Source organism: Phodopus roborovskii, unplaced genomic scaffold, assembly GCF_943737965.1.
Source record: "Phodopus roborovskii unplaced genomic scaffold, PHOROB, whole genome shotgun sequence".
NCBI lineage: Eukaryota > Metazoa > Chordata > Mammalia > Rodentia > Cricetidae > Phodopus > Phodopus roborovskii.
In genome coordinates this window covers 28770565-28793902 of record NW_026126558.1, presented here as the reverse complement: position 1 = coordinate 28793902, position 23338 = coordinate 28770565, and positions in this window count along the sequence as shown.

Genomic DNA, 23338 nt, shown 5'->3' with positions numbered 1-23338 from the left:
TGAAACAGAGTACAAGGTGATCCTACATTCAAAACAGCTGGACAAAACAGCCCTACAGACTACAGCCAGGATATCTGAATCTTCTTCGAATCCTCCATGACAGTGCCCCTTACCAGCAGGAAGTAGTTTGGAAAGAACGACTCCCAAATTCCCAAATATTGTGTATAAATGTTTGTTTTCATATAATTGGACTTTTGTTATATAAAATTAAATAAAATAATAATCATAATAAAAACAAAAACCTATCCTATGAATATTAGAGAGATCATAACAAATATACACAAACCACCACACACAGAGATCTTCATACATTAAAGAAATACTTATCAGATGCTGATTGGATGAAAACAATTTCTTTGGTACTACGTTTACCTTGGATGCATAATTTCAGTAGGTTAATTTATCCTCCACTCTCATTGTCTCTGTTCTTTTATATATCTGATTATATTGCTAAAAATAAGGAGAAAAATCTAATATTTGTTTCCAGACAAACAAGATTATAAAGTTTGCATATATTAAAACTAAACAATTTCCTCAGAATTATTTTATTATTTATTTAATGGAAATTTAATTTTGTTATTTTTGTTCTCAGTTTAATTATATCACTTCAAAATTGATATGTAACAATCCTAATCTCTAGTACCTCAAACAATGAGCACATTTAGAAAATTAGAAAAATTAGAAAATTAGAAAATTAGAGAAAATTAAGGTCACAGGGGGAATACGTGGGGATCACTAATCCCAGTATTGTTGTCATTTTTATAAAAAGAAGGACTTTGGAGGACAGACACATCCAAACAAAGTTGATCTGCAGTAGAAAATGAAGGCATAAGATAGACATTCTCTTCATGATCTTAGCTGCAACCCCTGTACTTCTACTTTGAAGAAAATGAATTGTCTAAAAGTATTACCCAGTCTGTATAATTTGGTTATGAGTTGTGAGAAATTATTATTATTATTATTATTATCATCATCATCATCTTATAAAATCATTTCTACTTGCATTGCAAAATAACTATTGAAAAATAAATCTTTTTCATAACCCAAGCATTGAGATTTAGATTGATCCACACACAAGCAACATATTAATAATTCAGCAGGCTATATACACATGTTAGTGTATACATATAACAGTAATAAGAAAGAATAGATCCTGAAATATGAGTAGGGAGGGTGACACATGAGGAGTTATATTGTAATTGGAGTAATAGATATGTGGTGTTCATATATGAAGTCCTCAAAACAAAATTAAAATATACTAAATATTAAGCAATATCTCTGATAGATTTAAAAACAAAAAGTCTGCTCTGTCCCGCCTGAAACAGAGTACAAGCTGACCCTACATTCCAAACAGCTGGACAAAACAGCCCTACAGACAACAGCTAGGATATATGAATCTTCTTGGAATCCCCCAAGACAGCGCCCCTTACCAGCAGGAAGTAGTTTGGAAAGAACGACGCCCAAATTCCCAAATATTGTGTATAAATGTTTGTTTTCATTTAATTGGACTTTGTTATATAAAATTAAATTTAAAAAAGGAAGAAAAAAAAAGTCTGCTCTGTCAGAATTTTATAATCTATACCAGGTTTTAAAACATTTCCAGAGAAAATAAATGTCTACACACTATTAGCAAGGCCATGATTCCTTTTCTGGGGTTGCTGTTTATTTGTTAGATATTGTATTCATTCCTCTTAGTACACTGGAATGGTGTCAGTGTCTTGGCTGTTTTATGAGGGATGAAAACACCAAGTTCTAAGCTGAATTTAAATCTGGCACAGTGAAGTCCCCTCCAAAGTCCCTTCTTGTATCTTCTGGGGTTGCTTGCATCCAAAAATCATTGAGCTCAACTTGATGTAGAGCACTTCCCCATGTCCCTCAGTGCTAGTTGCTGCCAGCTTGGGCTCCTGCCTGGAAACTCCCAAGTGACATATTGAGAAACTAGGTTCTGAGATCCAATTTGGGCATTGATGTAAGACAGTCATTGTGGAACAGTAAGAAAATGGATACTGAATGGAAAAAAAAATGTTATGTGGAAAACCAGGGTGGCAGGTTGGTGGCTCAGGAGGCACTGAGAGAAAACACTATAGAAAATGGATAGGGGATGAATGAAAAGAGGTATCTTGGAAAGTAGGATTTGAATAACAATAACCAGATAGAACAAGAAAGCTATTCTCTCCCTTTTTCAAATGTTGATTCTTTTCCCACAACCTCTCCTTCACATTCTAACCTCTCTTGCCTGTATATTCCACAAACATGAACATCCTAAATTCTCTGTCACAGCTCCTTTGTTCTTTCTTTTCATGAGTACTGGGTGCTGACATTGCTCTCCAAATACCATGAAGAAGAATCATCATTTTCTTATATATATATTCCCAAACAATAATGCAAATTAAAAAACTGCAATTGTTTAAGGTACAGTTAGTTTTTACAGAATTTTGCTCAATTGTATTACTTCATTTAGAATGTTTAAGTGCATGAACTTGACTTTGCATGATGTTATATGTAGAAGCAGCATCTAAGTGATTGTTATATGTCCTTTATTAAAATGCATCACAACCTCATGCTGTTTTGTTGTTATCATTTCCATCTAGCAATCTTGACTCTGCATCAGGACCCCTAAGTTTATCAATAGCAGAATTTCATTCTTTTGAGGGAAACACATGGAAACTGTATTATATGGAACAAGACTTTCTGATATTGCTGTCCAGACTACAAATGAACTCATGTTTTCTTAAAATGTCATGTTTGAGAACCAGGGAAGCTAGGAGAACTGTATTCTCCATGCGTTTAATTATCCAACATCTCCCCACCAAAGTACACTAAAAAGTTATTTGCATGTAAATTCTGTTGACAGTATATTATTCTCACAGTGGAACCGTACATGAGAAAGAACACTTCCAATTACTTGGAGAAACACAAACAACAATATTTTTAATGTATTTATTTAAGTGTTGGTAAGAGAGTTGGTTCTCTAGACTATAGTAGATGCCAGTAGCCTTGGGTTTATATTTATAAGTATGCAGCAAATGTATTGTTTCTATTCAATTCACTTTTCACAATTAATTGTTTTCTATCCTTACCATTTTACCAATAATTATTTTTTTAAAAAAATGTTTGTGCCACTGTCACACTGATGATTACTTTTAAACAATCATCATTAGCTATTAAACATTCTCAAGCTTCTTTTCATTAACTAAGTGGGCATGTGAGTGGCATTGTGTTCTTTGGTGAACCTGAAGAATAAAGTAAGATGAAATCAGTAAGGGCCTGAATCCCTCTTGTCATAATTCTTTAAATAACAAGGTATTTAAATAGTTTTCCCAGAAAAAAAAGCCCCATAATTCTAGCACCAACATCTTTTAAAAGATATTTTAAAAGATAAGTTATTTTGAATTACCTGTGTATATGTTGGAGACACTGATATTTAGAACTGCATTTGAAGAATGGAAGGATATTGAAATTTCTCAGCTTATAGGAGCACACTTTCTCTTAGGCCTAATGACTTAAATTCATCCTCCTTGCCCAGAGGGTGGCAGGAGAGTAATCATGTGAGTTTTACATGTTTTAGCACTTGCATGCAAATCTGAACTCACATACAAACAAACATCCAATCACACATGAATATATAAAGTTATTTTTTGCAGATTGAAATGAGAGAAACAATTGTTACTGGTCAGAGGCCAAAAATCCTCTCCCAGTATTCTAACTCCCTCCTAAATGAAACTCACAGCCTTTCAGGAAGCATCATTAATTTCTATGTGTATGCAAATCTTAAAATGTCCAGTTTCACTGTACAATCAGTAAGCCGATTCTACTTCCTACCTGGAAGAATAATACCGCTCCCTTACAGCCACAGGGACAGACCAGAACACAAGAACACTAGTGTGTCATCTCCTAAGCCTGACACTGTTCACTAGCAGCCACACAGATAGACCAGAACATTAATGTTCCACCTCCTTGCCAGTTGACATAAGACAGACATTTCTTTGCAGAATACAGTTTTCTGCAGTAAGCCTGTACTCTTATGCTAGAGAGTTACAGTTCAAAACCATGAAAATTAATTAACTGATATTCATATTCATGTCTGCATGCCACAAATAGACTTTTTAGTAATGCTTAGATCCATATGTCTCTCTCTTTTATCTCTTTCTATCTCTCTCCATCCCTCAGTCCTTTCTTTCTTTATGTTCCCTCTCTCTGTTCCCATCTTTCTTTTCTTTTTAATATTTTATTATATATAGTTCACATAATGTAAAATTCACCATTTTGTCATATATATATATATATGCAGTGGCCTCTTGTGTTTTCACTCTTTTGAACATATGCTACTACTGTCTCATTCCAGAATGTTTCCAGTAGCCCTAAATGAAACCTGGTATCAGCTCTCAGAACAAAAACCTGCCCCCCCCCATATCTTTTCATCCTCTATGGCTTTGCTTATGAACCATCTTTCATATGAATAGATTATACATGCTTCTGATGTGGCTTCTGGGGTGTTTGTAAGCTCTGTTCATATTGCATGGTAGATCATTACTTCTTAACATGTCTGAATCACACTTTATGTTGGAAAGATTCCTCAGGTTTGCCAACCAAAGGAAAAATCGATAAACACCAGAACTGCTTTCTTTAAGTCAATTTTAATAACATATTGCAGTTACAATGACGAGAGTAGGTGTACTTGTCTCACTCCTTGACAAGTGCACCTTCAACCGTTCCTTGAATGCTGACATTAGAAAAGTAATAGAGCAGAAGTGGCAGGCTTTTGTTTTTAAGTCATAATATAGCAATCATCATGAGTGGTATAAGTTACATTTTTTGTGTGTGTCATGCAAGTCCTAAATAAACAACAGATAGACACTGGCATAAATCTGTAGGAAATTAAACTGACAAGTCCCAAGCCTCTGAAGAAATGGTCTGCAGAATGGCCTTTGGACTTAGTGCTAAGGAAGAAGACATTCTCTTATAAATGACAAAGAACAAACATAACCTTTTCACTGAAGATTCTAGAATGAATCTACATTGAAATCATGTAAAACTGGACTGCCTTTTTACATCAAAACTGTACTTGAACTCATACTTCAAGCCTACAAGGCAGGCATCTAAACAGTCATTTTGTCTCCCCAGTCTCCTCATTTTTAGTGGTAAAGATCAAGAATTTTCATGATGGAATGGGAGAATTTCAGATGTGCCACCATTTCTCTGCTGACTCCAGTGAAAGGGGGTGAGAAAAACAGGTGCAAAGGGGGTTTAGGTAAGCAATGCTGATGGTCACACATGGCTTCACATCTGATTTTTCTCTACTTGTAGCAAAGTTGTTATGAATACTTTGTTTGAAGCCTGCGAAGCAACACATCAGATAGAACTTTGTGTGATGAAATCAAAGTTTCATTCCAGAAACAAAAATAAAAGGCCTTCAGAAGCCATGACTCAATGTTAATTATATATATATATGTGTATATATGTATATGTATATATGTATATGTGTATATATATGTATATACGTATATACATATGTATACACATATACATATATACATATATATGTATATATATGTACATATATATATATATATAAATAATTATTTTACATATTGATCCCAGGTCCCTCTCCCTCCCTCTCTCAATTTGTCCCGAATTCAATCTTCCTAGTTCCACATGTTCTCCTCTTTTCCCTTCTCTTTCTCCTAGCTCCCTCTCCACTCACTGCTCCCCCACTCCCTATATCCTCAGGTGATCTTGTTCCTTTCCCTTTCTGTGAGGGATCTTGTATGAATCTGTTTGGTTCCTCCTTGTATCCTAGTCTCTGGTAGTGTGAATTTTAGGCTGGTGATCCTTTCCTCTATGTCTAAAATCCATACATGAGTGAGTACAAGCCTTGGTCCTCTTTTTGTGACTGGGTTACTTCACTCAGTTTGGTTTCAATGTTAATTTCTAAATGCTAATGTTGAACTACCTTCCTTCTCAGGCCACATAATTTTGACTGCATCTTGTGTATTTTTTCTACCTTATGAGGTTTTAAATAATTAAATATGTGCCCACCTATGTCTACAGGCACATGGAATCCAGTTCTTGGTGTATTGTTCCACATCTTCTTTGACAATCTTCAGTGGTCTTATGCTTAAATGGTTTTCTACAGTGACAAAGCTGTAAATACCTGGGACTTACCTTAAATTAGCACCATATCCCCCCACCCCAGCATGGAAACCTCTGCTAGAAATGCTTTCACTTATCCTAAGACACAGATCAATCTCAGAGGTCAAGGACTGTAATTTAGAAAGGCTAGAAATGCCAATTTTAACCAGAAAAATCTATCAGCAATTGTTTTAATACTTGAATTTCCTGTATACATCTACCAGTGTTTTATGTCTGTTCAGTTCCTTAGAATATTTTTGAAACATTATAATAAAATAATATACCATGCAAAAAACACCCCAAAGCATTATTAAATGGGTTTATATCTCTGAATAACCTTTTCTCTTTTTTTCAATTTTTCTGATGTGAGTACCTATCTTTCATTGGAAAAATAGATAAAGCTGATTATTTGGGATAATGTATTATCCTGGAGGCATATTAGGAACCCTACAGGCCCATTAGTGCAACAACTTTTTCTTGCCTAGAATTGTAGCTATTTTTCTAGGATTGTCCACCTCATCTGATTTTAGTAGTGATCTAGAAACTAAAGGATTGGCTGTAGGTTTTGATTTCTTTAAAATAATGGGTTACATCACATAAACAAAAGAAAACATACCTGTTATGACCAAATTATAAACAGGAACGGTTTACATGTTTCCAGAGGTTTCAGTCTCTCATTAGATGACCATTTTAATATTGAAAGTAGTTCACTTTGGAAGCATGGGACAGACTAAGACTACCAGCATCTGTTGGAGGAAGACAAAAGGAATCAGGGGAAAAACACCAAAAAAAAAAAAAAAAAACCAAAAAACAAAAAAACAAATATAACCCATATTCTTTTAAATGCATGTTTTCTGTGATCTATGGTTCTCCTTTTTTCTCCCATATATTCATGATTCTCTTGATTCCAAGAACACCAGACTAAACTCCAAGCTATTAGCAAATGGGTCTTTGAGAAAATACTACTGGAATATTGTGGACATTCATGAATGTACTTCTAAATTTTATTAAATTTTACAATGTATACTTTGTAATTTATTGTTTTTTGGTTTTTTTGGGAGGGTTTGTTGTTATTTTTGTTTTGTTAGAAGAACAAACTCAAATTCAAAAGATTATTTTGAGACATTTCATGAGCTTGCTCATTCCTTGGCAACTCATCAGCATCCTTGTTTACTTTTTTTTTCAAGCAATTATAGTTTCTATTTTCATGAACTTGACTCTATAATTTTTTCAGTCTTTCACCACCCTGCCCCATAGTTTCTAATCTTATGGCTAATATTTTGGGCTTTTACCTGGGTATAAATTTCTAGGATATAATATATCTGTCTCAAGATGACCAAGAAATGTTAAGCACAATATCATGTTTAAAATGGCAAGTATTACCCCATCCTACATAGATGAATCTCTTGGATAAAATGTCATTTTCATGCAAAAATCCCATTTAACTTTCAAATATACACTAGCTTCTCTTTCATTTTATTCTTGCTCTTGCCTTTAGAAACAGAAGTTTCTTGAATTTGAATAAGATAACTTCAGTTCTCTTGGACTTGATGCTGAATGAACAATGTACAATGTTGTAAATGAATGTATATATATAAAACCCTAGTACTGTTCAGTATTAATACATTCTCTAGTTCTCATCATACCCAATTTTGTCACTGTCAATCATCAATATCATCATTTTTTTTTACCTTTTGTTGTTAAGCAATTCAAATATTATGTACCTCCAATTCAGGAAAAAGGCATTAATAGTTGTTTGTTGTAGAAGCAGCAAAGATGATTTGTAATGTTTAATCCCACTTATACTTCCTGATAATGTTTTATCAACAGAAGGACCTGGAAAGACTATGATATTTACTATGGCCAGGGTAAACCAACTGAATCAGAACCCTGAGGGTTGGAATTAAACTACTTAGAAAAGATCCAAGATAATTCTTCTAACCTCCCAGGGTAAGAGTCACTGTCCTTCAAGTAGACAATGGGAGTGTTACATTATCAAGACCCAATTTAAGAGTTCTATTACCGTTGTTTAAAAGAAAATGTTTGGGTTTCAGGATAACATTTTTGCTCAGTAGAACAATTCCAAGGCTAGACAGTTTACATTCTGAAGTAAAATGTTAAATGAAAAAGTAACTGTGATATAATGTTGGTTAACATAGTACTGAGAGTCACGGGAGATGAGAAAACACATGAAGTTTCCTGTTTTGAAGGACTAATCTATGACACAAAGCAGTGATCAGAGGTGGAATTGTTGGGGAGATATTGGACAATAAGGATTTAACTGAATCCATTTATTTGTCAATTGATGAACTTAATTATTAGAATTATTAGAAAGTGGTGACTCTGATGCATGAAAGGACTTTGGGAACACACTCCCTATGGAGGGATGCTCCCTTAGCCTAGAGGCAGGAGGGAGGGCCTATACCCTACTCCAAATGGCTTCAAAGGTTTTGGTGATCCCTCCTGGAAGGCATCACCCTCCCTGTGGAGTGGGTGGGGAAAGGTAAGGGAGGGTGTCTCGGTGGGTATGGGAGAGAGGGAAAGGGACCTGGGATCGAAATATAAAAATATTAAAATACATTTAAATAAAAAGTAATAAAAGAAAATTAAGAAAGTGGTGAAAACTGTCTATATAGGACTTTAGTTACTAGGGGTATATCTTTGAAATATATATCTGTCCAAATCTTCAAATCCTCATTCCAGCTGACTTTCTTTTGGTTGTTTTGTTTTTGTTTTTTGTTTTTTGTTTTTTTTTTTCTTCGTGGATCCCATGAAGTACCCAGCTCTATTATATCATATACTTCACACAATCATGCTGTGTTTTTCATGAGGACCAAAACAGTAGTTCCAGTTGACTATGTTCCAACACATCTAAACTGGTCCAAAATAAATCTTTCCTCCAATAAGTTGCTTAAATTGGGTGTTTTGTGGTCTTGTCATGTTAATTGCAATTCATGTAATTTCTTATATTTAAGTTTAGCTCTTCCCTCAAGTGTTCATTATGTATGTACCTTTGGCAAGGCAAGTAAGAGACACATTTCTTTCTCTTAAAGGGAGACAAATGTAGACATAAGGTCCTAAAATATTAGAGTATAAAATATAGGAGTTAACATTTTCTTAGTGAAGTTAGGTTATTTAGTGTTTATTCAGTACTATACACAATCATTATCGTTTTAGTTGTAGTAAAATAGGGGCTACTTTAATACACGATCCTCTAATTTTCCCTCTGATATCAATCAAATAGTTAGAAAGCACAAATGACTGTGTATGACAACATAACATTTTAGGAGATATCTGAAATCATAAGCCAGGATTATGCTTTCCGAGGATGAAGGTACCATAAACTCTGAAAGATAAATCAAATGTGTGCCAAATCATCACAACATGGCTTTCAAATATTACCTCCTGAAAAACTAAAGACACTCCAAAATAAAAAATATTTAGTAAAAGTACAGCCTTCATGAGATTGCATGGTTTATTTATTTTCTCATCTACATGGCCAATGTTACCAGTTGTTCCAAGTTCCTGAGACAACTGTTGAAATTTAGCATAGTCACAGAGATGCTAAATACCACGGCCAAAGTTTCAGTTCTCATCAATGTCAAATACAGTATCTGAGCATCCCAGGTGGGAATTACTGAAAACCGTACTCTTTCTAATGTGATGCAAAGACAGGGTCAAGAGAAGGACAAGCAAGCTGTAAGGAGAGAACAGAGGAGAGGAGTGGAGGTTCCTCCTCCTCCTGGCAGCTTTGTTCTTTTCTTATCATCCTCCTTGCACCCAAATGCTCTTGTGCTTTTTTTCTCAATTATTCCTCTGGTATTGGCAGTGCCATTCAACCTCTCTGTCAATGTCTCTCTATTCTGTAAGAGAGAAAGATAAGCACATTTTCAGAAATAGCACAAAAGGAGCTTATATATGTTAGTTGAATAATTATTAGAACTTGCAGACTTTATTTAAAGATTTAGATGTGAGCCCTACACATGGGAATGGAGACAGAAGAGTGGCTTCAAACTCCATCTCCTGCATTGCTGTTATTTGCATAAGCAACAAGACACTGTCAGTTTGAGACAAATTAGATTTTTCATATAGAAGGTTAAGACAAGAACAAGAGATTATAGTATATTCTAATGAAGTGCAGGATCTAGTGACTCTGCATCAATGTGGTGGAATAATTGGCTGCTTGTGGGGGTTCAGATGATTTGTTCAATTACATATGCTTTGGAAAAAACGAAAGAGTGTTATCAGTGGTGATTGCTATACAGCAATGAGTGAAAAATCATTCATTACGGCTGCATATTTTGATAGCTTCTGGTTCTCTGAAGTTTTCTGATTTGTAGCTCTAATCACTCCTACTTATTCTCAACCATGAGTAAATTATAAGAGAAGAGCCGGACATATTTTACTCATCAGGAAAATGTACATTTTGCTCCCAAATAAAAGGAAAATAAAATACTTTCAAGTGGTAAAATCAAAAGCTTTAAAGTAAAACCACTTGTGCTTGAATCATGCTCTGCACTCTACATAAAATAGAGAACATTCGAAAACAAAATAAAATGACCCATTTGTCTTTATGGAATCAGGAAATAATTAAAATTTGGAATCAACATGTATTCTATGCTTTGACAATCTCGTGTTAAATTTGTGGGATGGCTTTATTAATGTTTTGATCGCATTTTATTGCTAGATACTGATTCTTAGAATAGACAACACAGAATAGGATTGTCAGAAATATGTGTTTTCATATACACAATAATGTATCTTATGTACTATAATACATCATGCTCTTTAGCAAGAATTATCTGAAGAAGTACTGTTCTGGGGATTTTAAAATAAACACAACACCTCATGGCTCTGTGGAACTCTGCATGGCTTTTTCTGTTTTCCACTATCCTTGAGAGCTGGTGCTACTGTATCATTTACAATTGGGGGATGGTATAAAGAGTATAAAATGGACATCCTTACAGAACTTACACAGCAAATAATATTTTCTACAAATAAAATTTCACAGGCTTAGTTAAAGAACACTGTAAGAGTTAAAACATAACAATAATTTTTATCACAAAATAACATCTGTTTTTAAAACTGCTTGAGGAACTAGATTAAGCAATAGTTAATATTTTTATCATTTTTACAATAGAAATGCTCCAATTTTATAAACAGTAAATGAAAATTAGTACAAGCATTGTGTCATTAACATCAGTCTGATCATTATTCTAGTGCTATGCCAAGCATGCAGCTATGTATTCCAACATTACTGGTGAAGAAGAAACATTAGCCTCCCACTTTTAACTATTTATACAAGAAACCTCTACCTTCTAGATGTCAGCTTTTACCTATGTTAAACAATGGTAAAGTAAGTGGCAAAATATTCTCTTTTGTGATATGCATTCTAATTGTGGGACAAATGCTGTAGTGCTCTTCTCCAGTAACCCAGTATTGTTGGGTTCCCTTCTAGAAATCATTGCATAAATTCCATCCTATGGGATGCTTCTTTTACAATATACCACATGGCCATCCTTGTATTTGATGCTAGCTTTCAAATGCCCAGGCTAATACTCTTGAGTTTTATCATTCACCATGTGGCTTCAGCATATTGTGAACACCAATAACTTTAAGAATAACATGCAGATTATCTCATATTTCAGGGACTAATGGGTTGTTATTGAGAGAATCCAGTTAAAAGCAAATTTTTTTTGAAATTCTTTATGACTAGGAAGAATAACATTATTTGCATGCTTCCTACCATTCCGCCAGGTTCTTTGTTCTTTACTTATGAGAAGTGTTCTTCATATTGCTCCCATTTATCATTTCTCTTCTCTACATATCATTCCAAACGGGGCCAAACCAACTCAAAGATGTGGTTAAACTTTAGTACATCTCTTCCATATTGTACTTTAATCACTGTCTATCAAAATAGGAAGTGTTTTTTATTTATTTAATTTACATGTCGATTCTAGTTCCCTCTGTCTCCCTCCCTATCTACCTAACTCTTACCTTCTCTGCCCCTTCACATGCACCCTAACTACCCTTCCCTGCCATCCCCCTGCCACATTTCCACATGTAGGGCAATGCCATCCAAGTGGGGTCATGTAGATCTGTCAAGTCATTTGAAGTAGGGACTAGGACTTCCCTCCTGTCTCTAGGTTAAGGCTGTATCCTTCCATGGGGGATGTGTCCATAGGTCCTTTTGTGTACCAGGGATACATCCTGGTTCCACTGTCTGAAGTCCCTTAGACTGCTTAGTCCTTCTGGCTGAGACCCATATTCAGGGGGGCCTGAGTCAGTCACATGATGAATTCCCAGCTATCAGTCTGGGGGCCTGTTAGCTCCTCCTTGTTCAGGTAAGCTGTCTCTATATGTTTCTGCAGCCTGGTCTTGTCCTCTCCCTCTGCATCTGGGTTCTACTTCGACTCAGTGTTTAGGTATGGGTGTTTGCTTCTGTTTCCAACAGGTATTAGATGAGGGCTCCATGGATAAGTTAGTTGTTGATCTCACTATCCGGGAATGGCATTTATGGTAGCCTTTCTATGGTTGATCAAGATGTTAGTTGGCAGCAGTTTTGTAGGTCTCTTGGCCTTTCTTTAGGTTCAGTTTTCTCTTCAAACCAATAATGGCTCCATCTTTTATGTTCTCTCTCTCTCTCTCTCTCTCTCTCTCTCTCTCTCCTGTCTTCTATTCCTACCCTCACTCAATCATCATAGTCGCACATGCTTTTCACTACTTCCCTTCTATTTCTCCTACTTCTCTCTCCATTCACTGCCCCTCCACTTCTCATGAGCTCTGGGGGACTTGTCCCTTCCCCCTTCTGTGAGGGACTTTATATGAGTCTCTTAGAATATACCTTGTATCCTAATTCCTCTGTTGGTGTGAATTATAGTCTGGTGATCCTTTGTTATAGGTCTAAAGTCCATATATGAGCAAGTACATACCATGTTCCTCTTTTTTGTGACTGGGTTACCTCATTCAGGATGGTTTCTTCTAGTGCCATCCATTTTCCTGTGAATTTCAGGATTCTATTGTTTTTTTTTGTTTGTTTGTTTTGTTTTTTTTTTTGTTTTTTCTGCAGAGTAGCATTCCATTGTCCAGATGTGCCACATCTTCTTTATCCATTCTTCAGTTGAGGGGCATCTAGGTTGCTTCCAGGTTCTTGGTATTACAAATAGTGCTGCTATGAACATAGTTGAGAAGATGTCTTTGTTGCATGGAAGTGGATCATTTGGGTATATGCCTAAGAGGGGGGATTTCCAGGTCCTGTAGTAAACTAATTCCCATTTTCCTAAGGAACCACCATACTGATCTCCAAAATTTTTGTATGAGTTTGCACTCTCCCAGCAGCAGTGGAGGAGTGTTCCCCTCTTCCACATCCTCTCCAGCATGAGTTGTCATTGGTTGTAAGGAGTACAGGTTTTTTCCTCCTGCCGCCACTTTATGAATATGAATACTTTTTTTTGGAAAATAGATTTTCATTTATTGATACAATTTACAGTCAATTTTGTGATATTTATATTTCTCTTGTTTAGGTATTGTGTTTATATAGCTCAGTTAGAAGTGTAATGTATAATTTTGTGCAGATTATAGAACCTATAATAGTCAAAACTTATATTTAAGTTAGTTAGGTTTTCTAGATATGCAGAGATGTATTTGAGATAGATAGGCATTCTTCAAACCTTTTAAAGACCTACAGAAAATGGCATTCAAAATGGTTTAGGGTTTTCTTGACAATGAGATATAATTGTTCCTGGCAAGACCACCTGCGTCAGAAAGGAAGATGGACATCGAAGAAATGCGTTATGGAGTTTGCCTCCAATATAGCAAGACTAGTCATTTGGACAAGATACTGCTCTTGTCTGGACTGTTTGACTTTGTGCAATATAAGCTTGACATGCAGGACCCACAGAAAAGTGATTGCTGATTCATGATGGACTTTGCTACAGAGTTCCTGCTTCATGGAATAGTCTGCCAGACATTCTGAAGGACACAGAGAAAAGTGACTGACAAACTGCCAATACAAGAAGACAGTTTAAAGTTTCCTGCTTTGCTGAAGAGTCTGCCAGACACACTATGGCTTATGGGCTGAAGGTGGAAGATTACAAAAGAACTTCGGGTGACCAGGAATGAGTTGTCTCTGTCATTTCTAGAGTTTATATACTATCCTTCTGTGGTCTTTGAAGGAGTTGAAGACAGATAGTTATGGTTACAGTTTCCCTTAGTTAGGTTTCAATGATAAGGTACGTATAGGACTTTAGACTCACAAGATAAAATAGATGATGGAATATTTTCTTAAATCTTGCTAAATGTTAATGGACTAAATATTGTTAACTGTGATTCTTATTTGATAACTGTTGTGTTATATATTTTGCTATGTTAAGCTTAAAACCCTTCTTTTTATTTAGACAGAAAAGAGGAGATGATGGGAGATGCCATTATGTATATATGTTTCTCATACTGGTTAATAATAAAGCACTGTTGGCCAATAGGAAAGGAAGATAGGAGGGACTAGGAGACAAGGAGGAAAGAGGAAGTAGTAAGGAAGAGTCAGGATGGAGAGCCTGGAGAGAACAGAACCGCCATTGCTCTGCTCTCAGTAAGACCACATGGAAATACATAGAAATGGGTTAATAATTAAGACAGAGCTAGCCAATAAGAAACAAGTAACCAGGCCAACAGAATTATATCTAATACAGAGTCTCAGTGCATTATTTGGGGCTGGCACAGCGGCGGGACAAGACCAGGCGGCAGGCGGAAAAACTGTACTCGTTACAATTGGTGTTTCTAATTTTAGCCATTTTGGCATGAGTAAGATGTTATCTCAAAGTTGTTTTGATTTGCATTTGCCTGATAGCTAATGATCTTGAACAAATTTGTATAGGAGACCGCTTTCTGAACATAACTCCAGGAGCACAGACACTGAGAATAACAATTAATAAAGGGGACCTCTTCAAACTTAGAAGCTTCTGTACGGCAAAGGACACAGTGGGCAAGAACAAATGGCAGCCCATAGACTGGGAAAGGATTTTCACCAAATCTACATCAAAGGGCTGATCTCCAAAATATACAAAGAATTCAAGAAACTAGTCAACAAAACACCAAATAACCCTATTAAAAAATGGGGTACAGAATTGAACTAGAAATCTCAAGAGAGGAAATCAAAAAGACTGAAAGAAACTTAACAAAATAGGTAGTTTTCTAGCAAACACACTTGTCCTTTGTCTTCTTTATGGGAAAGTTTTCTATTTAAGGAATGATCATTAGTTCTATTACAGCAGAATATTGATTTCACTCCAGTGAATCAGCTGCTGCAGAAGTTTGAAGGAAGAGGGGTAATGAAGTATATCTCAAGGATCATGAGCTATGTTGTGGAACCATCTTTCCATTAATGTTTTCATGAATACACACTATGAAAATCATCCAGGCAAATAACTGAAACAATTTGTTTTTGTTATTATGTTTGTTTTGCAAAATCAGTATATAGTCAGTATATAAAATCTCTGAAATGTCTATCTTGGTTTTTCATCTAATGTTTCTCCCTAGCAGAACATAACTAATTATCTTCATTTTATATTTGATAAGTTATTAGTTTTTTATGAATTACATCATTAAGCTATATTAGCAGTTTCAACATGTCATTCTTTAATATATTTTAGACAACATTCTCTATGGGTTGAAATTTGATGTAATCTTGACCAATGGATCCAGCAAAATGAAAGTTTCTCTTGTGATGGCAAAGCCAAGCGTTCTGAACATGTTCAGTTCCCTGGGTTTTGCAACTGTCCTCACTGTCTGATAGAATGACAGGTCAGGGAAATTTATTTGATTTTCCGTAACTTGTTGCTCACACATCTCTGAATTTAGAGACAAATGCCTGACTGATTGGCACCTTTGTCTCTTGCAAAACATCCATGAGAAAATGGCATTACTCAATTTCCTGGCCTGGATAGGTTGTAGCCAGTAAAAATAAGAAGCACTCTATTTTGTTTAATGCACACAGACTCCAAGACAGCATGGTGTTTTCCTGCTTCTCATCCAAATGCTCACCTGTTTTGACACAGTTTCTCTACTCCTTGCTGCCTCACCAAGACAGGAAGCAGGCACAGTTCTCACTAAGCAGAGACACTGCTACTCTATGTTCCTGGGCTGATAAGTGAGTGTCAGAGTGCAGAACCCAATGTGTTCTCAAAGCTAGATCTCTTATGGCAGAACAACATAATAATTTGTAGACAATAGAAGCCCATTGGATGAGTATTGACCATTGGGACTGAGTATTTCTGCAGTAATAAGGGAGTTGGCAAGACTGTCTTCTCAGCAGGGGAACTAGTAAAGTGGCCACTAATTGCTGTGTTCTAGTAAGCAGCTTTTCTGTCTTTAAGAAATAAATAATGGATGTTGACACAGCTTCCCACAGATGTGCATTCAAAATATCCTGGCTTCAAGTCCTTGCTGTCCCTCATTGCTTTCTCCAAGCCTTTATCTATTTCTAATTGGGGGATGGCTCATTTTGAAGTTGTCACCACTTTCTGCATGACAGCAGGAGAAAGCGAAATCTATTTTTCTTTCTATTTAAAATTTTCCTCTAGGACAAAGGTTTTTTTGTTTGTTTATTTGTTTTTTTTATAAGAAACAGATTGTTTATATTATTGGTGTCTACAGGATTTTATTTTTCTATTCAAGGATGATATGCATAAAATTGTCCATAACTTGTGCTGAGATAAAGCCAAACTATCATAGGAGAATTAACAGCATATTTTCCTCTGTACACATCAGTTGAAAGAAATGTTTATTCATATCAATGAAAATTCTTGGATTATTGATCTTCTGAAAGATTCTTGTCTTAGGGTTTCTATTTCTGTGAATAGACATCATGACTATAGCAACTCTGTTTTATACTCACAAAATCATGGATTTATTTTTCTCTGTAAGTACACATTGTTTTTTAACAAAGAATTATAGAAAAAAACTTTACATTTTCTTTTTTTGTTTTAAAAACAATTTTATTTTACATAACAATCCCAGTTCCCTATCCTTCCCATCATCCTACTTCCCCCACCACACCCTCATCCATTTTTCAGGGAGGATGTGGCCTCTCATGGGCAATCATCAAAGTCTGCCCCTTGGAGCAGGACCTAAGCCACTCACCACCTTTTTCTAGGCTGAGAGAGTATCCCTCTGTAGTGCCCACCCAAGACCAGTAAGGTCAGGGAAGATCTTCTTATAGCAGTTTAATCAGGATCCTTGATCCTGGTGCTTCTTGATCCTGATGCTTCTTCTTCTGGCGACCCAGGAGAAACGCAGGCATAGGCTTAAATCCCCTGGCGCTGACCAAACCCAGTGAGTCACCCTGCAGATAGGCTGCTCTTATAAGGAAGCAAGCAAGCTGAACAGGCTTAGCCAATAAGGACTTGTTTACGACAGAGAGCATGCTCACCATCGGGAAGGTGGAAGGTGGAAACCAGCTACATCTTTAAGGCGTGGCATTAGCAGCTTTCTACATCCCTCCATAGAATGAGCTCCAAAAAGCATGTTCATGCACTAGGAATAAATACTGTTTCCACTGCCAGTGGCTGCATAGGCTTCCTAAGCCCTCCAAACAACTGTTATTTAGGAAAACATTTCATTGGTGTTCACTTACAGTTTCATGCTGTTATCATGGCAGAAACAAGGCAACAGGCAGGCCAAAAGGTGCTGGCGGAGAAGCTGAGAATTCTTCATCCTGATCCACAGGCAGCAGGAATCTGTCATAGTGGGCATGCCTTGAGCATATGTGTTGGGAGACCACGCTGGCTTGAGGTTTACTAGGCCTGGCAGCTCTTTCTGAGCTTGAAACTGGCCAGGGGAAAGCCATACTGGGGTCTTTCTACTCTCTACCTGACCTTCTTCAGAGAATGTTTCTAGGCCTGGATGCCTAACTTATATCAAGTGTGACCCTTGATACAGTTCCCTGCAAAAGCATCCCCCCATGTGGACCATATGGTAATCAGATGTTGTGGTAGGAGCCTTATCATAGAAGCATATGGTAAATAGACATTGTACCAGGAGCTTAATGATAGGCATATGCTGCCTAATGCAAATTAGGGAATGTCCAAGCTACTGTCCTTGCCCTACATAGGTCCCTTACTCTGGAATAATGTTGAGATGTAACACTGAAAGGCTGTTTTTGTCATGCTGACAGGCCAAATATAGCCCTGTTGTTGCCCCCTTCCTCTCTGTACCCATGGTCTGTTGGCCAATGGACCATGGGGAAAAAGAAGAACTGCAAATATATGTGACTTCAAAGGCTGACTCCACAGTGATATATGTCCTCCAACATGGCCATATCTCCTAAAATACCACACCCTATGGGCCAAATATTCAAACATATTAGTCTGTGTTGGTCATTCCTATTTGAACCACCACACTACTAGTTTTATTATTACAAAAAAATGAAGTAAAACAATAAAAACAAACAAACAAACAAAAAAACCACTATTGCCTCAGTTTTCCAAAAGGCCACTTTAAATTTTTATTTAATCTTGTTTATGTGTAGGCATGTGCTTGTTTATTTGTATATGTACCCTATACCTAAAATGTCCACAGAGACCAGGAGAGCATGTTAGCTAACCTAGAACCAGAGTCACAAGCAGATCTCAGGCACCAGATATAGATCTTGAGAACTAAATAAACTTCAGTATCTGGAAAGAGCAGCAACGTTTTTACATTTTTGTTGTTCTTTCTGTTTTGTCTTTGAGGGAGTAATTTATTTTTATCCTTTTATTAACCATGGGTTCTTTTCTCACACAACATAAATTGAAAACAGTTCTCTTTCCTCTACTCCCCTCCTGTTCTCCCCCACTTCATTTCTTAATCAGATATATTCTTTTTAAAGACTCTCATTAGAAAAGAACTGGCTTCTAAGAGATAACAACAAAACAAAATATAATATAAGAATGACAACAAAAAACATTATATTGAAATTGAACCAGACACGCCAACAGTAAAATAAAAGAGTCCCAAGATAAAGCAAAAGTATGAGAGATTCACTCAATCTGGAGTCCCATAAAAGTAGTAAACTGAAAGCTACAGTATATATAAACAGGACCTGGTACAGATACTTGTAGGCCATGTGCTTTCTGATTCCATCACTATGAGTTCATTGTTTTAGAGGGTTTTCTTCTCCATGGTGTCCTCTATTCCCTCTGCCTCTCTGACTTCTCCAGCCTCCTCTTCCATGGGGTTCCCTAAACTCTGACAGGAGACATCTCATTTAGAGCTGGGTGTTCCAATCTCTCTCTCTCCCCCCCATCTCTCTATCTCGTGTGTATGTGTGTGTATGTGTGTGTGTGTGTGAGAGAGAGAGAGAGTAATGTCTGACTATGATTCAGTTAACATGTAGAGTGAACATGCAAATTGTTAATATACTGATTCTTGGTAAACTACACTGTGGAAACATGCTTTTTTTCAATCACAATATCATTCTTAATGCAATACAATGAGTTTATCCTAAATTATAATGAAAATAAGTGGGACACAGGTAACAGAGATAACATTAAGAAGAAATAAATTCAAGTCACTTGTTTTAGTAGATATTGTGCATAATTCAAAATTTTGTACTAATTAAAAGGAATTGTACTGGCTAGAAATAAAGACCAAATAACAAACTAAATCACAAATCCATGATCAAAACAAAAAAAAATAACAATTAGATTTTATGTGTAAATTCTGTGAATTACTGACTAAAGGCAAAATATTTTAATGTGCTTTTGGAATAAAGTAATCAGGTGAGGGAAGAAAAATTAGTTATTGACATTATATACAATTATAACTATTCTAAAGACCTTAGTTTTAAACTAGTAGCATTTAAGCATTCTGTACGTAGTAAAATGGTATTGCTGCAGTACACATTAGATCTTCAGATTTTCAGGAAAAACATATAACTTGAAACATTAATTTTTTTCATGTAAAAATAAAATTTGGAGAACAAAAGGCAAGAGAAGGACAAGGCAGAGAATGTCTTGAAATCCTTTGCCACATATGTAAACTAACATAAAATTTTTATTATTATTTATTTATTTTTATTATTTTACATATTGATCCCAGTTCCCTCTCTATTTCTCTTCATCTCTCTCTCTCTCCCTTCTTCCCTCCCAACCATCCTCCCATCCCATCGCCCCCCCTCCCCATTCTACAAGGAGAGTGATGACTTCCAGGAGGGACCAACAAAATCTGTTAGCCATTTGGAGTAGGGACTAGACCCTCCTTCCTGCCTCTAGGTTAAGGGAGTATCTATTCCTCCATGGGGAATGTGCTCCCAAAGTCCTTTCATGCACTAGGGATACATCCTGGTTCTACTCTCAGAGGTCCCTTAGATTGCCCAGTCCTTCTAACTGAGACCCATGTTCAGGGGGACTGAGTCAGTCCAATATTGGTTTCCCAGCTATCAGTCTGGGGGGCCATTTGCTCTCCCTTGTTAGAGACAGCTAACTTATAATTTTAAAAGTTTAGGAAATTCTTAAGAGTAACTAAGGAAGATTAGCCTTTCTCCTTTAGTGAAGAATCACCCAAGTACCTCACAAAACATAAAATAAGAAAGGCAAAAACACAGAAGAAAAGCTGTTTTTTTTTTTTCTGTGTGTGTATATATCTATGCTTTCACATGTGATTGTGGTGTGTACACAAGTGTGTGCTTGCCTGTCTTTATATGTTTAAGTGCAAGGATGTCACAAGCCCATGTGTGAAGGTCAGAGGTCAGCCACAGATGCTGAGAAAGCTTTTGTTTGTTCAGTAGTGCATATGCCAGACTAGCTACCTGTATGTGCCAGCATGCTTTTGTCTATGCCTTCCATCATACTAATATACAACAGGGAAATCATAGATGAGAGCTCCTACAACCAGTCTCATGTGGATTTTAGGGATTCAGACTCTTGTCTTTGTGCTTGAATTTTCCCAACCCTAAAATACATGTTTTAATAAGTGAAGTAACTGTGAGAAATTCTACCATTTTCATAGATCTTCTGCATTTAAAATTACTTTTAAAAAATCCAACAATAATTATCATTTTTGCAAAGGTATTACTCTCCTTATAGTATACAAATTCTCTGTTTGGGACAATGGGGTAATGCAGAAAAATAAAACTAAAGGAATACCTAGTGATATGAAAGCCCTTATAGTAGTTCTAATAGTAAATATTGATTAATATAATATTCTATATGGTACATTGCTTGTAAAATAAAATACTTAGCCAAGGGTTGAAGAGTAAATTGTAGTTTGGCATATACTTTAATCAAGGCTAACATTAACACACACACACAAAAAGAGAGGAAGTTGGATACAATCAGAATGAGTCAAGAATAAGGGACTCTGGGTTTGTTGGGTGGATGTTAGAGCTTTTGTATATTTTTCAGCTTTTCCAAGTTATTTTAATAAATATAGAAAATATTGGGTTAAGATAAGTCTAGATACAGTTATAAATTTCAAAACCTAATGTAAGGTAAAGGTAGAAAGTTGCAGAACATCATATAACTATGAGTAACTAAATTTCAACTCTCAAAATATAGAGCTATGTTTAGTGATAGCTAGGTGTATTTTTATGCATATATATGTATATATGTTATGCATATATATGATATTAAATCATGCATGTATATGATAGCTGTTAACTGTGTATGTGATTCCTTTGATAGTAAAGAGTATTATGACCAGAGACTGTTTTCTTCCATGAGATTAAAATGTCTTTCCAATTTATTTAATGTTTTTCTTTTTACAACTGAACCAATATAAACAGTATATACCAAGATTCATTGTAGCTTTTGAAATTGGTCATGTCCTGAAAGTATTTCTAAGCTAATTTTAGTATAACGTAATAATATGATTCCAATTTGTGAAAATGCAATCATTTGTATTTAAACAAGTGTCAGAACTATAGATTATCACTATTTATCACTGCTTTGATGTCTATTGATCACTAAAAATTATCTTTGAGATACAATTATGATGAGCCAATGTACTTATACATGATTTTATTGCCTTGTTTTTTATTTCTATTTATATCAGAAATATAATAAACACATAAGCTAGTCACATGTGATTATGTAGGGTCTGCAGGTATTTTCCAGAATTCCTTAGCTGGGTGATGTCTTCTTTCACTGCTTTCTAGTTTCTGTTTGAGTGATGATAAGTAGAGATCACAGGAAGCAGTAGCCGTCATACTCCTTCTTCATAATTACTCTAGGATATCACTCAATGAGAGCCTGTGTAAATTATCTTGAAATACTGATGCATATAGAAATCTTGACCTTTGCTCATCATTTGCCTTGATATGGTTTATTTTAACCTTGTGGGAAAAGGATTGAATTCTGTATGTTGACTTCTATCTCTAGTCACTCAGCATATTGGCCATTATCTAGCAAATGGGGTTAATTTGAAAGTAAGTGAAATAGGTAAAATTTATCCCAATCCTCAAACTTCAAATTGACTGCAAAGAAATTTCCCAATGTATGTCACTGCTTATAGCAAAGCAGAGAAGAACAGTTACAAACCAGACTCTGCAGAGTTCCACTGGAACGATCTGGCTGCAGTGTTTTGTGCACATTTTAGCAAGTTGGAAGAAAGACAAAAATTTCCCATCAATTATTCAGAAAGGTCATCTTAGACACATTTTTGCAAGCTGATGTAAAAGATTGGCTTCATTCAACTGTCAGTATGATATGAATTGAAATTTCAATACTCAGGGAACTGTATAGTATGTTGTAATTTATGTGGTTTTAATCTATAGATAGAGCTATTGATAAGTGTAAAAATTATAACAACAGGACTGCAAAGGCAGAAATGCTGATGACATGTCAAGGTGATATGGGTTTCACCTTTGTTTGGTTGACTGATGTTTTTGTATGGCTTCGGTTTGGTTTGTTTTCTGATTATTATTTTGTAACGTTTATTATAAATGAATATTTCCAAGTGTCTGAGGCAGCTGCGTACCTGCTCTTTTATAATGGGGAAACTCTGGATTTATTAGAGAGAAAGAGTGATCAAAATGAGAGAACATTTATGGAGAAATAAAGAGACATAAACAGCTAAAATTGATTTTGTTTCTGGAGTTTCTAATTACTTATTTTTTCTCTTCATTGACACTCAGATGGGTAGAGATGGGTAGGAAAAACAGTACTGGCAAAAATAAAGCATCGATATACTTTATATTATATATCACTTAATGGTAAAATGAAACAGAAAAATT